Source organism: Mus pahari, chromosome 4, assembly GCF_900095145.1.
Source record: "Mus pahari chromosome 4, PAHARI_EIJ_v1.1, whole genome shotgun sequence".
NCBI lineage: Eukaryota > Metazoa > Chordata > Mammalia > Rodentia > Muridae > Mus > Mus pahari.
In genome coordinates this window covers 49,775,338-49,787,500 of record NC_034593.1, presented here as the reverse complement: position 1 = coordinate 49,787,500, position 12,163 = coordinate 49,775,338, and positions in this window count along the sequence as shown.

Genomic DNA, 12,163 nt, shown 5'->3' with positions numbered 1-12,163 from the left:
GAGAGAGAGAGAGAGAGAGAGAGAGAGAGAGAGAGAGAGAGAGAGAGAGAGAGAGAGAGTCAGGTGGGTAGGTAAGGTGGTTAGACTTTAAAGGAGTTAGTGGAGTGTAAACATGATTGAAATACACAGTGTCTAATTCTCAGTGAACTAATAAAAATAAGACAAAAAGGAAAGTAGTAAAAACAGAAGTCTTGATTTGATCCATTACATTTGTTTAGGTGGTGTATTTAGTACAGAGCTGAATTATAGGTGAGGGAGGTGAGCAGGAGGGAAGATGTGAGGAAAGGAATTCAGAACTTGAATTAACAGTATCGATTATACAGGCACAACATGGGTGAAACAAGAGCCAAATGAACTGAAAACCAAAAGGCTGGAAAATATGCTATGACATCATCAGAAATGAAAAGGACAGGCATTTGGGAAAGACAATTGCTTCGCTGCATCGCGTATGTTTGTGCCAATGAGATTAAGGCCAGTTAGAAGTCACCATGAGCATCTGGAGATTCAAGTGTGGAGTCTTCTTAGATCAGAAAGGATTTTTTTTTCTTTCTAAAAAGGGAACTAGAGGGTCTATGACATTATGAAGTGGAAGGGGCTGGACAGAAAACGGTGAAGAGGAAAAGATCCCTATGGAATGGAGGGAGGAGCAATGCTGATGAAGTCAGAAGGGTGTAAAGAGACAAGTCCATGCTATGCACTAAAAGACAAAGAATAGCTGTATTGCAAAGCTGACAACTGGATATTGTGTCCTGTACACAAAGGGTGATGAAAGTCATTGTTCTCTGGAAACAAGTGTCATGGAACCTGGTGACTAGCTTGACAACTGACCCTCTAAATTCCCATTTGAATCTAGTGTTCTGTCTTTCAAAGAGAGCCTTGTGTTTGTTAGAAGTCACCTAGTATCAATCGATGCTTAACTAACCATGTGTGTGCCTATATATAGTGTTTGTTAACAAAGAATTTGAGATATATAGTGTAATCACATCAGTGATTCATCTTCCAGTTCTGTCCTCCATATGGTATGTATGCTTCTTACCTAAGATCAAAAATCAAAACAAGTGAAATTCCTAACGTCAACCCCTTAAACAGGAAGGGTCATTGAGCAATGGAGTGTTTACATCACACACCAGTTATTACAGATTAAATCTTGCTTAGGACATTTCTAGAACAGCTTTCTTCCCATTTCCTTGGATATGCATTCCTCATACACCAACTCACAGACCAACTTCTGGCAAGAAGAAAAGGACAGCCTTGGTTGACTGAAAGGGCAAGCAGAGATGACGGGGGCCTGAGTAACCTCCTGACAAAACAGGACCGGGCCTTTTCTCTTAGTCAGATGAGGAAAAACTGGTATAAGTTTTGAAAATGACAACCACAAGCTATACTACAATATAAAGTTAGAATTCCTATGCTGGACCCTAAGCATATGTGTCATTCAGCTAGAATGGATTATAGACATGGACACACAAGGGCTGTATCCCCAAAACTAGTGCTATCCCTGAAGTTGCTGTGGCAACCTGGATACACAAAGAGGAAAAGTGTAGTTTGTTTTCTCATTACCATTTCTCATTCTGCTTAACTACTGATTTGGTTTTTATTCATTTTAGATTTCTTTGTTTTCTTTTATGTGTCCAAATGTTTTGCCTCCGTGTACGCATTTTTACCACATGTGTGCCCGGTTCCCTCAGAGGTTACAAGAGGGCATCAGATCTGCCTGGAACTGATGCAATGAATGGTTGTTAACTGCCATGTTGGGGTACCAGCCTGGTTCTGCTTCTGCCCTCAGGATATCCAAGTACTGTTTTATACCAGGCCAGAATGAAAGGGAGGAAGCTTATCTGAGTGGGTAGGTTCACAAAATATTGGTCAGCTTGAGTGTGAGACAGAAATAGCCTTCTCCAAGATGGTTTTCAGTGAAACATCTCTTCTTTATTGGCAGTAACAAGAGTTATATAAACCTTGGGGATTGGGTATGGGGTTTTCAAGACGACTATACATTATTGGTTGATACCAACGTTCTGGAAATGCTTCATTTGCATGAAGAAGAATTCCAGGTGCTTGCTGGACATGTCTTTATAGGGAGAGAGGAAGATAATCCTGTAAGTTGGCCACTAGGCTATGTGACTACCTCAAGACATCAAAGGGCATATAGGCTACCTGCGCTGGGACAAGCAGACCCAGAGCAAAAGGGAACAGCCCTAACTTCAGCTGGTCTCAGGATGATGTTTTTGGGGGATTTGGACCTGTCTCTTTCTCACACTTGCTCTAGACTGGTTCTCACAGTCAGGTGGCTTTCATATGCCACATCAGTGCTGGAAAATGAACTTGGATCCTCTGAAAGATCAGCCAGAACTCTTAACTACTGAGCCTTCTCTCAATACCCTTAACAAAACAATGTTTATTCATGCATAACAGCAGGCCTCACCTCTCTGTCACACTTAGAACAGTGTCACTGTCACTCTGGCTCCAGATATTTTGCTTCTAATTCCTCCTTTACCTCTGTAGTACACCAGAACATCCTGGAGAGCCCTCATTGGCTATTTCTGATTTTTATAGCAAGAAAACTCTGTATTTGAATTAAATGATTGACTCCAGCCAGAGACCAACTAAAATAACTTGTGGGTTAGAGGCCAATGTGGATAAACAGGCAAGATTATCCATGATGGGGTATGGGGACCATTTTACCTTGAGACACAGACAGTTCCACCCAGTCACCATATCCATGTTTCATCTTCGCAATGAACAAGACTCCCAGATTTATTCTGTTTATTCTGTCCAAGGTTCCTCTCCCCTAGCAGAGTCCTAGGTACATCAATTATCCCATATTTGTCACCACTTCTCCACATTTGCCTCTGCCATTTGAACCCCCCGATTTAAATGCTAATGATACCCTAATCATATCCGTCCTTGATAATAGTTAATGGCTTTTAAATAAGTGTAGATAGACATAGACAGCATGCCTAAATCTTGCCTGTTTATCCACATTGGCCTCTAACCCACAAGTTATTTCAGTTGGTCTCTGGCTGGAGTCAATCATTTAATTCAAATACAGAGTTTGCTTGCTATAAAAATTAGAAAAGAGGGCTCTCCAGGATGTTCTGGTGTACTACAGAGGTAAAGGAGGAGTTAAATGCAAAATGGGCAAAAAGAAATTCAATCATAAATTCTATCTCTGGTTCTAGCTGAGTCACTATATATCATGAATAGTTATTTACAATAAAATTAATTCAGAAGCATATGTTTCTGGCAAAATTAGAATTTCACTCTTATTCTGTAGTAACACTTTAGTATGAGTTGGTTTGTCAAATGGTCAAGCCAGTGGCTCTTCAGTCAATGCAGAGAAGGAAGCTAGGAAAGAGCACAAACCTTCTTCCAGCTGCTTCTTCATTACTCGTGAGTGCAGCCTTGGATTGTAGACCTCTGGGCAAACGGTGGGTGACCCCACAATCTGCTTACTCTGTAGGAAGAGGCCCATTGTCATCCATCCTTCACAGCATAGATTAAAGGCCCCTCTGATCATTTTACCCATGACCAACAAAAATCCTGTCCTCTAGAACCCAAGATGATATCACTAGTAATCATAAACTTTGTGTGGTGAGCATTTATATGTATGCATTATTATTTACATATATGCAAACACTTCTTCGTAGCATTATCGGCCCTATGAGACTATTGCAAGCAAATTTTTTATGTAATTCTACTTTATCATCCTCACGCTGTCTTATATTTATGGTTTCACAACATGTCTCAATTGATCAGCTAAATACATGTTATTTGAGAACCCTACCCATTTCAAATTTTGAGTCTTTTGCTTCATCTTACTTATGATTTTGTTAGAAGTTAAATTTAGACCCACAGTCCATTTTGGTGCACATTAGGGGGCATAAAAAATGGAACAATATTTTTTCTCATTCGTTTCAAATTGTGCAATGTGAAAACATATACAAGCTATACAATCTGAAAAATCTAACAGAACTCCAAGTTTCCTTCCCTACCCTCCCAAACATCTCTGTTAATCCTTTTTGTAGTAGATACTTGAAAGGCCAAGAAAGAGAAAACCTCAGTTGAGAAATTGCCTCCATCAGATTAGCCTGTGGGCATGTCTGAGAAGCATTTCCTTGATTGCTAATTGATATAAGAGGGCCCAGGTAGAGTCATCCCTAGGCAGGAGCAGGGAGACAGGGATATATAATAAAGGTAACTGAGCAAACCAGTAAACAGCACTCCTCCACGGCCTCTGCCATGGTTCCTGCCTCCAGGCTCCTGCAGTACCCTTGCTCATACCTCTGTACCATACCCTTGTATGTACCAAGGGGTGATGGGCTCTAACCTGTGAAGTAAAGTAACCACTTTACTCCCCCAAGTTGCTTTTGGTCATAGCATTTATCCTAGCAGCAGAAACCTAATGGGAATGTTCTTCTTGAACTATACATGTGAGTGGAATTTCAGAAAGTTCATCATAACAAATTCAGAGTGGGGCCATCTGGATGTCCCTGACCATAAGTCAGCTCCATCTCTTGGGAAAAACATGAGTAGCTTACATGGGTCTCCTAAGAACTGGGAGATTGTTGGTTCTTATATGAGCCTGCTGCAAAAGGGAAGACACTAAGATTCAGAAGGGGAAATCTCATTGAATATTGATGACATTTAGGGGGCCGGAGAGATGGATCAGTGGTCAAGAGCACTGACTGCTCTTTCAGAGGTTCTGAGTTCAATTCCCAGCAACCACATGGTAGCTCACAACCATTTGTAATGGAATCTGATGCCCTCTTCTGGTGTGTCTGAACAGAGCATCAGTGCACTCACATAAAATAAATACATAAATCTTTTTAAAAAATGATATTTTCACAAATTCATTCTGAGACCTTAGTTTTTTCTTGAACTGAGATAGTAATACCAGTCATTACTCAGCAGCATTAACATACCAGCCAATCTAGACAGCAATTTTTTCATGACCCCAGTTCACAACTATGCAGTCTATGGGCCTTATCCTTGCACTCAGAAGCAAAGGCGAGCCTCATTCTCGAAGGTATAGTTGTTCCTCTAGACCCTAATCCCTCCTGTGTAATGGGGCATGTGTCTCTCTTCAGTGAGCAGTAGACCTGTAATTTGCTCTAATCCTAAGCGAGGTTTAAATAGTAGGATTTAAATTAGTCAGTCTCCTATAACCTTCCATGGGATTTTTATAATCACAGACAACCCACAAGAGTGTGTACAAATGCAAGAATTTGTGTAGTTCGTCCCTAAGGAGATGTTGCAGGTAGCATTCATTGTCTAGGTCAACTCTATCATTCAGGAACTCCTGAAAGGAGGTAGGGTTTGGCTGAAAGTCATGACTGCCCCACTGATGTCAGATATATTCAACCCAATTCTAAAGGGTACTCGATGGTGTGAAGTGATTGTAGTACTATATTATAAACACATAGCCTTAAGTTTGTAATCACTTACTACTTAGTGATAATCATACAGTCTGAGAAGTGCATCATTAGCTGATATGGTCACTTTGGGACACCATGCCTTGCATTTGTGTATATGATACAGATCCATAACTCAATATGGTTACTTGATGCAGGCAAGAAGTGTAAATACGGCGCATATGAGGCTGCTGTGAACAGAACACAATTTACTGTTTCACAGTAAACATGTTTATAAGTAGGACACTCTATCACAGAAAGAATAATGTAACAAATACCTGAAGATATTTTTTACCAGTGTTGTGTTATTTCATGATTGTACTCATTCTATTTTTCTAGGACTAAACACATAGTAGTATGTATCTTACACAAGATCACCACAAAATGAGTGTGTTACCCATATCTATGAGGGCCAAGTCTCAGTCCTATAGAAAACAGGGAATTTTTACTCTGTTTTAATTTTCTGGAAACACTATGATGTATGCCATCTGCCACTAGCTGAAACATTATAAACCTGTGGATAACTATGTAGAGGCTATGAAGGAAATTCCTAGGAAAAATAAAGCACACTCCTATATACTTTAAGCTAATGCAGAATTCTTAACAATGAAGAATGGAAATTTATGAAATGAGTTTGTTCATATGGGTGTTTGTGTTTGTGTGTGTGTGTGTGTGCGCGCGTGTGTGTGTGTGTGTGTGTGTGTGTGTGTGTGTGTGTGTGTTTGTGAGTGCAGTAATAACAGAAGAAAAAAAAAGAGAGAACTGAAAAAAACGAATGCTTTAAAAAGTCCTCTGCCCTTGGCAACTTCATAAGCAAAAATGTCACTGTGTTTTGAAATAATGTTTCTATTCTAAACACATTTTTACAAGTCTATTCAAAGCATGTTTTCTCTCCCTGTCAGGGAATTTTAAATCCTAAAACAATCCAAACTTTCCTTTCCTAGGGGAACCAAGATACACAGATACTTGGAATCTGTAGTTCCCTCATCCAGTCCATCAAACAGAGGGCTTTCTGTGGCATGTGAGTTGATCTGTGAACAAATTTACCTTTCTGATTATGATGCTTAAGCGGTTTAATAATGTGTGAATACATCTCCCTAAAGGCTTTGTGTGATAGATCTCAAGTTACTCTTCCTTCAGTCTCACCAAGGTAGCAAATGTTCTGTTCTACTTTAGAGGTGAGCCTTTGAAAGTGATGATTGGAATCTCATGTCAATGTGACTTAATAACCACATCAGTGAATGAGGAAGAAGAGAATGTATTTTATCAATAATAAATCACTCTGTTTTACATATATTAGTTCAATATGCATCAATGGAATTAAATTTAAGGAAGGACTACTCACTGAAAGACAGGTGTTATAACTGGAGAGGAAGACAGAATTTGGTTTTAGATTGATCCTTCTGATTTCTATATTTTGCACAGATTTCTTCCAGCAAGAGATCTCAACCTTGGCTGTTAAGATCATGACCTTGAAAGTTTGCTCATACTGCTTCCCTATTACACATTATGTTACTTTCTTGAACCTGGAAAGGGAAGAATTGTTCTGTAGATGAGCATAAGTTCAGGGGAAGACTGATTTGTATAGACCTGAGAAAGGAGAGTTACAGAGTCAAAGACAGAGGGATATTTTAGTTCAAGATGAGCATCCGACTATTTGATTTAATTATTATGCTCACAGAACCACCAACTGGGGTGATTAAAAAAATGGGAGAGTGGAAAATGTAAATAGACTGTATAGACAAGATGTAAAGTGTCATCCATGCTGAGGGACACAGAGTAATCATTACAAACTGTGGTGGAAAAAAGAGGCAATGAGAGGAGAATTTTAAACCGGTGAATTGATGCTCACAAGAGAACCGTGTAGGCAACTCATGGCCAAATCACACTATAATTTTCACTGGGGTAAAGTGAAGATAAAAAAAAAGTCATAGCAAATGGACAACATAAGCATAAGGTATATTTTGGTGTTAAAGAAAGGAGATCAAGGGATGTGCTGGATGTCGAACTATACCAAGAAATGTAATAAGAACAGAAAGAAGAGGGCTGGAGTAATGTCTGTGCTAGAGAGCACTTGCTGTCCTTGTGGGGGCTCCAAGTTCAGTTCCCAGAACCCACATCAAGAAGCTTACAACTACATGTAACTCCAGCTCCAGGGGATCCAGTACACACCCATTTATATATATATAAAATCTTTACTGTGTACCGAACACTGGTTTTAGTGTTAAGTATTAACTCAGTAATCAAAAGAGACTATCAGTAAAAGTTTTGTGTTGTCTGTGAATATTAGAAATAAGTAAGTCTTGGATTTTTTTTCATGATAGGATATCAATAGATGATATAATTGACTCTCTGGACAAATAAATTCAACTGAAAATAATTAGAACAGAAAAAAACCCTCCAGTTATATATCAGTTATTTAATAGATTTCTCATAATAAGCAGTCTGTTAGAAAATCAATCAATAAATAAACTATGCAAGAATAAACTTAATGAAAACACAATTTTTTGTTGTTATTTATTTGTTTGTTTTGGAAAGGTAACTTATAAGGTAAGGTAAAGAGGGACTACTGTTATGGAGGGTCTAAGATAGGATTGAGAAAACATGACGTTCCAGGAAATAAAAACATTGGGATTTTAGAGGCCTTGGACAGTTCAAAGCCATATTAGCCCAGGCTGACTGCCCTAATTAAATTATTAAGATTTTCATTTCTCATTTAGTGCCCATTTTTCTTAGTACAAAGGTAACATCCTTTACCTTGGAAAGTAAAATCCAACAAGGGAAACAAATTTCATCGGCATATTTCCTGTAGGATGTCTTTAAAGCTGCTTACTTTACTGTGTCCTCTATTTTATTCTGCTCAGATTTCTGCGGCACCCTCTACCTTGTCTAGTCTCAACAGCATTCTCTGTCTAACGGCCTTTTTGCATTAGTTGATAGTGGATGGCTTTCTTTTAGCAGCCGTGAATTTGGGTCCCGCTCTCAGTGCTTGTAGTTCAATCCTACTATGCCAACTATGGGGATAACAGAGGAAGCTGTTTGCCCTTTAGTTACAAGTCCAGGCAAATTGTCGTTATCCATGCCCCACATGTACCCAGGTAGAAAAATTCAGAACATATAAATTATGATGCTAGATGCTTATTCACTTAAGAATAATTGACCATATTGATCAATTTTGTATAATCCTCCTAACTAGCGAGACTGTTTGCTTTAAGTACTATTTGTTTTCCATGAACTGATTCTGGCCCTTTTAATTCTTAAAATCCTTCATGGCTAATTGGAAATTACTTAGACTTCAAGGTCAGTTTCCACATATATTTGCTGAGTCATCAGACTGCGATTTGGAAAACACTCAAGTTCTTATATAATTATAAATACAAAGTAAATTGAAGGGACTGATAATCACAATGAATGTATAATTTTTTAAAAATCCAGCTGTATATTTTTAATAATCAAAACATCCCTTTCTTAAATTAAAGAAAATGCTTGAAGTTTTAGCCAAATATGATTTGGCAGGTTAGTTCTCAAGTACACACATTTAACCGATGAGTTTAGAAATTACAAGGTGGTTATCGCCCTGTTCTGGGCTTTCAAATCCCTATTGAATGCATCTAAGATAAGACTAACAATGTCTATACAGAATCACAGACTTCTAGAGACCTAGGGGAGTCTTGTTTTGGGGATGAGGATCCCTGTGACAAAAAGGATCCATTGAGTCCCATGAGGCAGGCTCTTCATTTTCCCCATACTTTTACCTTTAATGGACGTAAAAACCTCATTTTTTTTTTTACTCCTTCTGTAAAAACTGAATTTATTGGTTCCTATAAAATCTACTTCTTCAGGATCTAGCATTTACCACCCATATTCCAACAGGTTTTGGAATAATTGTATCCCAGTGTCTGTAAGCTGGTGTCTCTGAACAACTTGTGTTCTTAAATTTTAACAACTCTTAACTTTCTGAGTTTCACATGACAGATATGTGACCACAGATCTGGACATCTACCAAAAGCAGACCTAGAAGCAGGGAAGAGGTGTTTAGGTGGGTAGAGCCTTGAACCAAACCACAATACTTAGACTTTATTATTCTCTTCACAGTGACTAGTCCCTTCCCAAATGTTTCCTGTGGGCAAATAGGTGATTGAAAAGTGAAAAATCTTCCTTTTTGGTCCTTTAGATGTGATCAGGCATGCCAGGGTCCTAAGCTGAACGGATCTCTCATCACCTTTATCCATTCATCTAGGTTCTTGACACATTTATTTAGCATGCCTATTGTGTTGTGTACAGTGGGAAGTATGGGGACATGGACAAGACCAAGGAAGATAAAGATACACATATCTACTTGACATGTACAAGCATAAGACATAGTTAAGCTTCCTGTAGAGTCTGAAAAAGAAAGTTTTAAGATTTGGACCATCTTGAGTAGTAGACAGATGGTTAAAAAAAAAAAAAACTGTCTGAGGAGATGCTACTAAAGTAAGGAGTGAGGACTTGAAGGATCAAAAGAAGAATATAAGCCAGACACACTTTCATTATGTATTTTAGTTAGAGAATTCTTTCTTAAAGCAAAGTCATTAAAGGAATGACTCAGCAAGTGAGACACATTTGCCTTGGTAGGAATAAGTCAGAAGACAGTACTTCCTCAGTCCCCGACCCCTACAGCCTACAGGGGGCGACAAATCTTCCCTTAATTATTATATTTTATATATTATTTTACTTTATTTATTTTGAGACAGGATTTCATTGGGTACGTGGCTGTCCTAGAACTCGCACTGAAAACTAGGCTAGTCTCCAAGTCATTAATCAGCCTACCTCTACATCCCGAATGCTGGGGAGCCCATAGGTAATCACTCCGCATTTCTCTGCATTATTACTCAGGCTTGGAGATTTAGACATTTTTCTCAAAAAAACCTGAGCATTGACACAGATTTCCATCCATCACCTTTATATACTGAAACACCACTCCCGACTGGCATCTGCTCTGTTCTAGTCAAAGCTTTCATGGTCTGTATGTGGGCTATACCTCTGTGGATATTTGAATTAAGACTAGATCATTAGTGACAATGCAAATGCTGCTTAATTGCATCTAAATATAGTAAGCCTTAATTAAATATTGAGAACTTAGTGTTCTCTTAGGACACCTAGCCCACTCCTGGTGGAGGCTTCCAGACTCTCTGCCTTCTGTCAATTCATTCCAGTTCTGTGCTGCGTGGAGCAAACATGTGCAGCTGAAATGTCTGATGAGACGAGATGCATTTTTTCTGTTCTCATGTTAATAGCAATAAAATATTTCAAACAATGGAAAAACTTCAAAGTAGTAAAGTGCTTATTTTGGGCTGGCTGTTATCAGCTGTGGAAACAACATTTAGGTTGTAAATGAGAATAGTCAAATTGCTCCCACTGTGGTACAGAAAGCTGTATTTGCAGATGGGAAGTGTCTAGACATTTACTCTGTATCACTTTTCAAATAGATTCATAGAACAAACCTCAAGATAGTTTTTTGTATAGAATATAGATAAACTGTCATTCATTTGTCTTGAATTTTTCTTTTAAGTTGAAAGTAATTCACATACTTCAACTAAACATACTTACTGCATGCTTACTGCTGCTTGCTTATTTATTTATTTATTTATTATTTACTTAAGAATCACTGGAATTTAAACAAGACAGAGAACTTTGGGAAGCCTATTATAAAAAAGACCATTAAAGCATCATCCCTCAAATGTCAAAAAGAGCTAACATTTCCCCCGGCAGAATCCAGATAAATGTAAATGATTTACAGCTTTGATCTCTAGTTTGATTTTACTAGAACTCCATTTTAACAGCCTGTGCCTAGCCTTTTAAGAACCAAGTTGTAAGCCACTATATCAAACAGGCAACATAAAAGAGAAAGTGATGAATTAAATAACATTTCCACAAGATGATATTAAAGGTTGGGAAACGTAGACTAGGAAGAAGTTATACATAGTGAGCTGGTGGGAAGCAATGGAAGAAAAAAAAATCCACACATGATTGATGAACAGGAGACACATGAGAATAGAGATATCCCAGATCACCTCCTGATTCACACCTATACATGAAGTCAGCTGAACATAACAGTTAAAGAGAGTCAAGGTTCTGTGACTTTGACAAATTCCCTTCCCTTTCTTACTTTCTGTTATTCCTTTTTCCCTCCCCTCATTTTTAAAATCTTCTTTTCCCTTCCTTCAAGCCAGAGTTTCACTATGTACCTGTCTTAGTTAAGGTTGTATTGCTCCGAAGAGACACCATGACCACAAGTCTTATAAAGGAAATCATTTAATTGAGACTGGCTTACGGTTCAGAGGTTTAGTCCATTATTATCGTGGTGAGAAACATGGTGGCATGCAGGCAGACGTGGGGCTGGAGAGTCCCACATTTGGATTCACAGGCAGCAGAAGGGACAGTGACACAGTGGGCCTGGCTTTAGCATCTAAACCCTCAAAGCGCACTCCAAGTGACACTCATCCGCCCACAAAACCACACCTACTCCATCAAGAACAAACCTGCCAAATGTGCCAGTCAGTCCCTATGAGCCTATCGGATTATTTACATTCAAACTACCACATAGGTTTATGGCTGTATCATAATGTAAAAAGCATTCAGCCCAACTTTAAAAGTCCCCATAGTCTATAACAATCTTAACATGTTTAAAACTCGAGTCTCAGAGAGTATGAAAAACATACTTTTCTCTAAATCCTTTTATTGTCTATAGGTCATTCTTTTTTTTTATT